At 36.5% G+C, this 7586-nt stretch overlaps 1 non-coding gene across 1 annotated transcript; it reads right to left on the reverse strand.

Moving 5' to 3' along the window:
* Positions 1 to 356: 356 nt before the first annotated feature.
* Positions 357 to 5054, reverse strand: LOC101294212. Its single transcript, XR_183772.1, has 9 exons — positions 4803 to 5054; positions 4608 to 4714; positions 4363 to 4458; positions 2578 to 2710; positions 2365 to 2467; positions 1759 to 1838; positions 1428 to 1500; positions 606 to 701; positions 357 to 390 (listed from the first exon to the last, which is right to left on the reverse strand). It is a non-coding gene; the product is annotated as an uncharacterized LOC101294212 (transcript).
* Between the last annotated feature and the right edge of the window lie 2532 nt (positions 5055 to 7586).

Here is a 7586-nt window from a genome sequence, read left to right on the forward strand (position 1 = left end):
TCAAATAAATGTGGTGCCATAAATCTATACCTGATGGCCGGTCCTCTTCTGGACCCACTATCCAACTTACCTCACTATATATGAGAGTGTCCACTTACGTCATATCGCCTAGAAGCAGTGTCACCTCAAAGGATGTCAGACACTCTTCAGTCCATATAGCCCCTCCGGAGGTTTAGGGTATCGAAGCCCAAGGAAGTCACTATGCCCCACTCTCTCTCAAGCCATCAAAATCTCATAACACCGATTACCATTTTTATTGATAACCAATCATGCAATCTCATATATGCATTTAACATTTTATAAAACAATAAAAGCCCTACCTGGAATCCGTGGCTTTCCTCACGAACTCCTAGAATCTCAAGCCTTCCGCTCCTCGAGTAGTTGGAGTCCCTGACGTCTGACATTTCAATAATTAATAACTTACTAGTCGAAGTGCCCACGCTTTGCCGCGGTATTAGTGTGAACTACTCGAGATTGATATTTTTACTTGTTACTTTATTGTGAATACTGATATTAGTGCTATATACATGACATATAGCAAATGATTCATGCAACAGTGATTGGAAAGCAAATATATAGTTTCAATCTTATATGGTAAATTATACCCAAAATTGTTTATCGCTCTCTGTCTTATCATCTCCATCATAGCAGCACATGACCTTGATTAAGAATGTTGCAGCCTCCTCAAATGTTCTTCTACACTGAGAAAACATGCAGGCATCACTACAATTTGTTATATAATCCTCAATAGAGAGGAGAGATTCGCAACAGAAAGCAAATTTCTCATTAAGAATAACTTCATATATAATCAGGTGTGAAAAATCCAAGTTTCACAACACCATGTGAATAAGATGAAATCAAATTGGGGCTCTAGGCATGATGACAGTGTAATGTAACCTCTTGGTCCTTTATTAGTTCACAATTCTCAAAAAAGAAGGGAGCAAACTCAAATGTAATTTTACATTATTCGGATCCTTCATTAGTTAGAATTGCAAAATTTGATTTTCCTTAACTGTACGAACAGAGGATGGTACCCATACCTCTTCTTGACAATCCTAGCTAACAGAGTATACTACAGAAATGGTGGATCATCATATGAATCAAAAGGTCATAATTTTACAAAAAAAATTGAGAGACTTCAAGGCATTATTATTTGCTTTGACAAATTATTAGACTTACAAATTCACGAACAGTTAATACTGTAAAAAAAAAGTTAATACTCTAGTGACCACTATAATTGAAAACTCAACAAGACAAAACATCACCAAACTAAAATCTAGAACATCAATTAGTCTTTGTTTTAATGCCAATTCTTGTTGCATTATGTACTGCCAAGTCCTTTAATAAAAGGATTACTGAAGAACATATATGATACTAATCAAATGAACAATTTATACTTAATTAGGAAAAACTAATTATTAACTAACCTGCAATGAACTCTAGCACAACAACACTCATGACAACACAAATGGCATTTTGTCTAATTCAAGTGAAGAATGGCTGCAACAGACACAACACAAAAACCACTGTTAAAGCTAAATCAACTTTCACATTATGGGATACTGCAGTTTGTGTACATAGATTGCAAAGAGTGTAACAAAGTTGTGGATATGAGCACAAAGTTATGAATCAAAATTAGTATATAATGGTAAAAGAAGAGTAGAAACACATAATTTTAGCATACCTACTCTGTAATCTGATTAACGGGGCCTAAATTTTGTGTTTAACATACAATTTTTGTCAATATATAGCTCTTACAGTTTCTATAACTTCTCCATCATAGCTCTAGCCCTTTACCTTCCTCCAGCTTCCAGATTTGGTTTCCATAACTTCCCCATCTGGAAATAAGAAGATCCATCTTATTTGATTTTATGAGACCATTCATTTATATAAATGCAATAAAATTTGATTAACATGATAATAACTATACATGGACTGGACTAAGTTTATTGATCAATAAATGGTAAGTTAACATGATAGGCCTTGCTCTTGCTCGAGTCTGAACTGGATTCCGCAAAACCCAGTTCAAATGCAAAGATTTGATGCAGTTGGCTAAAATTCAACAAAGATCGGATTTAAATAGAAGATTATGTCCTCGCTACTTTTGAGACGTCAATATTTAATACCCATGTCATTTAGGGAATTCTTTTCCCAATCTCATACACTGTTCTAGCACAAAATTTTCATCCTTATTAATTAGATCCTCTACTAAACCAAACCACAATAGGAAACGTATCTATCAATATATCCAAATACACCATTTGTCCTCCCAAACAGATTGACCAGTAGAATTGACATTGTTTTATTTAGAATGATAGATTTTACATTGTTAAGGTAATGGAAAAGGAAAAAGGTCACACTTACAGAGGTAAAGTAACTTGTTGTAGGCCTCTGCAACAATATTGATGAATTTGACATGCTCAATTCCTAGCTCTTTGTAACACATATCTTCAATATGTTTGGTTATCTGTTGAGAACAATAACAAACAGAAATACCTCATCAACTTAACACTAATTTACTGTAGCCTCCCCATTTACTGACCAAGACAAAAAGAAATAGCAGAGAATAATCCATACCTTAGAGATTGTAAAAGGACTCTTTGCAGCATATTCACGTAACAGAACAATTTCCCTTTGATTGGGAGAGCCGTCCTGGAAACCAAACCCATTTTTACCTATCAATGCGAACAGAAATGAGAACCACTTGTTCCTACACAGGTTAAAGAGGTCAAGCTGAGGACATATCCAGAAGCAGTTACAAAAGAAGAATGAGATTAAGGAATAAAAATAAGGATGATTCTAATTCAAAAACAAAAAGGGATAGTGGATGGGGTGGTCGTGAGACCAGATCTGGGGTAAGGAGGAAGAAGAGGGAGGCGGTGAGGAGGGAGAGGGAACCGGAGGTAAGAGAAGCGGCGGCTGAAGGAAGGAAGGAGGACGTCGACAATAGATCCAAGCAAGTTCCGTCATCATCAGCAGATTCCGAGCTTGATAATAATCCTCCTAACAAATAGAAATCGATCACAAAACCAAACCAAAGACAAAGAGAGGGAACGGAAGCCACCATCTTTTCTGAGGCAGAGAAAGAGAGAGCAGACGGATAAAGGGAGGAAAAAAGGAGAAGATGTCGAGATGCTTTGGAACTTCAGGAGGCGGCTAGCGAGAGAAAGGGTGGCTGGGTTCCATCATTGGATAAAATGAGAAGCGAAATTTTGAGATAACTCTGGAAGCTTCAAGTGGCGACCCGGAGAAAGGAGTCAAAGGAAACTGTTCTGAAGAACAGTAACCCTCCGCTGACGTCATCTCAACAAATATATATATGGTAAATTTAAATAAGCATAAGCACTCACGACAATTAATCGTGAAATCAACAATTCCTGGTTTAACCAAGTATCATTGACCGTATGACCAATTTCACAACCAATTCCACATTTGGTTCCAATGCCTGAACCATAACTTGAAATTAACATCACACAAAACATGTGTATACTTTTATTTCCAATTCACGTTTTATACAAGTCACATAGCAATGTGGTTAGTTTACTATGGACACCCAAAGACATCAATATTAGATCAATATCTCAATTCAACCCAAGACTTAGTCCACCACCACATCATACTCAGTAACCAATTCGTAAAACATCCCAACTTTAGGATGCTTACTTCACACGTATTAATTCCTATCTACCAATACAGCCATTTCAAGGCCTCACATATGACTTTAAAATCATCCCATCAATTAAGTCTAGCTTATATAAGAAAACGAGAATCATATTAAGCCTCTGATCATAGTCTACACATCAGTAACTTAACATCTTCCCTTTATATATTCAATAACCGAAATCAAACTTGATAACACAAGGGTAGTAACAAAGCACCCAAACCAAAAACTTTAACGTACAAGTAGCTCAATGCACCCTTTTATCAAATCATTCAAAGTAAGCTTCTTAGTTTACTCTCTGCATCCATAATTGAACAAGGCAGCTGGTCCGATTCTCCATATTCACCTCTTCGTCAAAATCTGAACTACAACATAAACCAGACTTCACTCTCAAATTCAAGCCAAATAAGTGGACCAAAGCTGTCCCAAAGAGAGCCGAAAGCACCACCCTATAATACCCAATTTCCATTATCCAAACTAGTTCAGTACCACCCACCTACTTGTACAATAAGACTTAGATATGGAGGTGATCACGTCATCAACTAAATCTCAAGCAGTCAATCAATCATCTATTAATAACACACTCCATTCCTTCATGACGTAAAACCCCAATTTTCTCATTTCTCATAACACTGAGTCATTTAGACAATACCAAGCAATTCCAGAAATTACAAACACAAACCAAAAGCATTTCAACTTGCCTTTTTATCAATTCAGGAACCAAGTTCCTAATTTGCTTTCCAACGATAAACACAGTAGCTAGGAACGTTGCCTTCTCTCCACCACCTTACTAATTTCTGTGAACAAACACATAGAAACCTAAATTTAACATCAATCCATCAAAGTGAACCCAAGTTGGTTCAAACAAACCCAAAACAACCAACACAGATGCTGGTGCCAGCATAGCAGAAAGACCCAGAACACCTCTAATAGCATAATCACTTACCCAGACTTACAAAGCTTGAAGGATTGATCGCCATTCAATTAGCAAGCAACCTAGAAAGCGTCGGAAGAGTCCGTCGGTATCGCTAGCATCACCAAAACCGGAAAATCCTAAAGTGCAACATAGTGAAAGCTTGATCGAGTCCCAAAGTAAATAAGACAGACGTGTAGAAGGAGACAAGAGGAGTAAGATTCTTACCACATGCAGTCAAATTGGTGGACGGAGTTGCCGGGAATTGCAGAAATCGCCAGAGAAACTCAGAGCTTCTCGGCGTCGTTCCTCCTCCTACGGTCGCCGGTCGAAGCAACCAAAGCGGTCCGGTTGATGGTTGTACGCCGTCGAAAAGTTACCGGTTGGTGAGGTAGCGTCATGGTCGGCGTTCTGCATCGAAAGAGGGAGAGGTTGAGGCGGTTATGACGAAATTGACCAAGTTCCCTTACATAAAGCTCCACCGTCTTTAATTTAGGTGGCATCGGTTATTTAATTGTACGACTCTGATTGCACCACTGAAATTTCTATTTTATTTAACTGACTTTCTAAACTTTCCAAACTTCAGAATTTAACATAAAATAGCTTGAAATTTTCACAAAAATTCCTATTAACTCGTCGTACACTTTAATATCCAGCTCTCAAATCATAGACTTGACATAATACAAATTTCTTAAAATCTCCTCGAGCACATTTTAATACTATCGATCGACAAACTATTTACCAAACGACCTCAAATTAAGCAAGTCAAATATTCCAGGTGTTACAAAATCCCTCTTTCACCATAGTGTAGAATCCTCCTTCACCTAATTCTATTAAAATTAACTTTGATGGTTCAGTCCATCACAACTCTGGTGGTGGTGGTTTTGTTATTAGAGATCATGCTAGTGCTCCACTGTGTGCAAATGCAAAGAATCTGAGACTCTCTACAGCACCGGTAGTGGAAGCTATAACACTCAGAGATGGTTTGGCTTGCACCAAAGAAAGAGGTTTCGAAGACTTGAGGTCGAAGGTGACTCAAAGCTCATAATTGATGTTGTCAATGGTAGTTGTACCCCTCCTTAGAGACTTCGGAAGATTATTCATGATATCAAAGCTCTATCGGTTCATTTTGAATCAATCTCTTTTAAACATATGTTCCAGAAAGCTAACTTTGTAGTTGATACTCTAGCTAACCTTGGCAACTCTTGTAATAGTGATCAATCTTGGACCAATAGGGTTCTAACAGAGGCTGCAAATGCCATCCTTTTGACAATGTAAATTGTGGATGTCCTAGAGGCTTCTTTATCTAATATATTCTTTATTCAATACAAAAAAAAACCAAAACATAAAGAATTGAAATTTGTTTAGCCCTTGTGGTTTGAAGTCGACATCTGTTTAGTCCTTGTGGTTTATTTTAATATGAATAGTCCTTAAAGTCTCAATTTTTCATCTAAATAGTCCTTATGGTTTTATTTTAATCTGAATGGTCCTTAAAGTCATGACTTTTCATCCAAATAGTCCTTCCGACAATTTTCTCAGTTAAAGGTCATAAGGACTATTTTGATGAAAAATCATGACTTTAAGGACTATTCAGATTAAATAAAATCATAAGGATTATTTGGATGAAAAATCGTGACTTTAAGGACTATTCAGATTAAAATAAAATCATAAGGACTAAACAGATGTCGACTTTAAACCACAAGGACTATACAATATTTTATCCAACATAAAATGCCCTAATCCCTAGATGGTGCTCATTTTCTTGTGTTAATGAAATTTGCTAGTATAGGATTATTACTTAAGGGAATTAAAAAATTCATAATACAGCAACAAGCTTATCCAATTTTTTGCCCTGATTTTGATGTTATATTTGGCCCTAGTCATTAGGCTAAGTAAAATTTAGACCCAATCTAAAACCACACCAAAATTAAACTGGAAATGGGATCACCCGGACATGGGGTTTGGGTTTTTCGTAATGTTAATCTGGTTTTAAGATTTGGTGACCCGTATTAAGTGGATTAGATTAAGTTTGAGCCATAACCCGCACCACACTCACACACACGGCCGCGCCCACCCCCACTAATTACAACAAGTCATGTGGCCGACTAGGTCAAAATTAGGTTTATCAGCAGGTATATTTTTTATTTTTTTTTAAAGGATACATGATTTTATAGGGCCTACGCCTGAATGTCACCATCTCACGTTATCGTTTGCCTGAGGTGTCTTGGGCCGAGGACGAAACTTCAATTTGGATTCCATGTGCAGTGCACAACCTGGTAAGAAAACGAAATTGTTAGTCCGAATAGAGTCGTGAGAAAGCAAAAGGAAATCCTGAATTACTACTTGATCTTTACACGATTTCGACTTAGGGCATAACAGATAATTGTGACAACCTTCTGTGGAGTCGCTGAGGATTGTGAAGCCCTCAAATCGTTACATTGAACTCGTTTGTATACATCTAGCTTGGATTTGGGAACTTCGTTCATGAATTGTGTTAAAAAGATGATTTTATGTATCATCTATATTAGGATTAATGTTATTAGGTGTGAATATCTTTTCCTATTATATTCCTTGATTGTATAGGTATTGTAAATATAGTTTCCTCGTAGAATTCCACTACTACTCGTATATGTAATCATGATTGAGAATCAATGAATCATTCTAGCCAAACTATGAGGCCCAGTTTGGTTAACACGAATGTCAAGATAGAGAAATGATACTGATATGAAATGGAAAAGGTTTTTGTATTTCATATAGGTGTTTGGTTGATATTATAATTAAATTAGTAATTTATTTCCATTTCTATTACACAATATTTAATAAGTCATATAATAATGAAATTGAAAGCTTTAATTTTCAATAACACCATTTTATTAATTGCTTATGTGTGATGAAGTATAAAGTGTAGAGACAAAGAGATAGCAAGAGAGTCATCATCTTATTCATTGATAGGAGCCCTTTATATAGGGAATTACACAATACCAATATGGTAAGGATATGAATACATAGATC

The sequence above is a fragment of the Fragaria vesca genome, linkage group LG1, assembly GCF_000184155.1.
Source record: "Fragaria vesca subsp. vesca linkage group LG1, FraVesHawaii_1.0, whole genome shotgun sequence".
NCBI lineage: Eukaryota > Viridiplantae > Streptophyta > Magnoliopsida > Rosales > Rosaceae > Fragaria > Fragaria vesca.